Below are 2,124 nucleotides of genomic sequence, written 5' to 3'. Positions count from 1 at the left end.
TGGAGGTACGGCTAATAGACAATAAATTCCGAGGTGCAATTAAAGCTAAGAACAATTTCTTTAAGTGTGTTATGGTCTCCTTTTCCAAAATTTCAGGTCTCCGCCAGACGAAGCCTACTGCAGATGTTCACAAATCCCAGCAGCTCGTCTGCAGCAGCCGGGGAGGGTGCAAAAATTCAAGCTCCTCTCCACGCTGCTCTCCAGGTTAGCTCGGTTTTGGGTGTGATACGAAATGCAGGTCAACAGAAGGGGAAAAAAAAATTCCCAGAGAAGTAAATTAAAAGAAGAGCAAGAAAACAAGCCTGAACCCAGAGAGGCGAAGTGTATACTGCCTGAAGAAACATATTTCTATACTTCTCCCTTTACATTTATTATGTTTCTGTCAGACACCCTGTAATTAGCATAGATAACTATAGTTGCAAGCTCCAAGTTGTGTCTGCAAATTCTATTGTTTGGCTGCTCCAGTTGCACACCAGCGAGCTTGAAAGCGAGCACAAGGTGTTAGGAAGAGCCTGGTGCCCTCAAATAAGACAATAACCCCGCGAAATATATAGGAGGGGGGGCGGGAGGGGGGCGGAGGGGCGAAGGGTGCTGCTTTAGGCGATGGATTCCAGCCCAGTCTGCACCGCAATATCTCTGGCCTGGTGCAAACGTCTCCTCCAGGAGATCAGCTCAGTCTGAAACCTGCCTCTCTCTACCACGAATAGGGCTTAAAATCAAGAATATTCAGGCAATACCCCGTCGTTTGTCTTAATTCGCCCCCTCCCTCCAAGCAGTTATTTGTAAAGGTCATCTGCAGAGCCAATACCTCTGTAAATACTCGGTGTCTGAGCCAGACACCCAGACACCTAAAGATAACAACCTTGAGCAGGGACATTTGCTACCATTTACACGATCCCCTCCACCAGCCCCAGTTTGTTTTCCAGCCCTGGAGCGGGTCCGTCTGGTAGGAAAGAGCTGAACCTTCAGGGGACTTTCCCCAAATCCGGCCGAGCGAATATCTAGGAGAGCTTTTATTTGGGGGTGGGGGGTGGTGTTGGGGGGGGGAAGCAACACATAATATAGCCCAGTTCTTCCCTCGATGCAAAAATTAAAAAGGGGTTTATCAACGCAACCTCATCTCCCCACAGCCTCCTCCTCAACTTCTCCGCCCCACAGCTTTTGCAAAACCGCCCCAAAATCATTCCTAGCAGCAAAAGGATAAAGTTCATCCATAGGCAACGCGTGTGCACACACCCAGAGGCAAAAGCCTCCAGGTTTTAAAATTACACCTGCTGGGAGAGGAGTATCATACAAAGAGACGCAAGAAAAATTATGCAAGCCAGCGCATCGTAATATCGCTAATATTTTACTCTGATAACAGCATCAGAGAGCGCACGAGCATGAGCAACAAAGCAAACGATATTACGCGAAGAAAGATGAAGGCGAACAGCATGGTGTCTTTTTGACTACCCATGTTTTTACATAAAAAACAGGCACATCTATACAAAATAGTTGAAGCAATAAATTCCCACCGACCTTCTTCCTGATCTAATATCATAATTAAAAAACAGTAGGGGAGATTTTAACTTTTATTGCGTTTCTGGAGTTGGGTTGCTAAACATATATTAACTTTAGATTCTTCTCTTTCTCTCCAGGGGGGTGGTCTCTCAGAAATAAAATCAATCTTAATATACACATAATAGATACTGTTTTGTCTTGTACATGCTGTTAGAAGAAAGGGAAAGAAATCTGCAGATAGTTAATACAGAGAAGGCAAACTCATCATACATGTAATGAATCCTTTAAATCATTCAATTATCACAGCACTAATATCAAATAATTATGGTTAAATGTACCAGTAATCAACCTTGTCCCTGTTGAAATATTAATTTACAGTATCATGAATGAGTTTCTTCCTTTTTTTTTTTTTTTTCTTCTTCCCTTACCCTTTTTTAAACTCGCTTATTACATTTTTTTTTTTCCCCCCCCAGCCTGGTGTATTCAACGCAAAAGGATGATGAAAATAGCCGTACTCCACGCAACATTGCTTTGAACCAAATCAACAACCATTTCGTCTTTTCCACACTTAAAATTCAGCATCTTTAACACAGCAGACAAAACAAAGCGAGATGTTTTCAAACC

Source organism: Strix uralensis, chromosome 33, assembly GCF_047716275.1.
Source record: "Strix uralensis isolate ZFMK-TIS-50842 chromosome 33, bStrUra1, whole genome shotgun sequence".
Taxonomy (NCBI): Eukaryota; Metazoa; Chordata; class Aves; order Strigiformes; family Strigidae; genus Strix; species Strix uralensis.
This window is presented reverse-complemented; position numbering follows the sequence as displayed.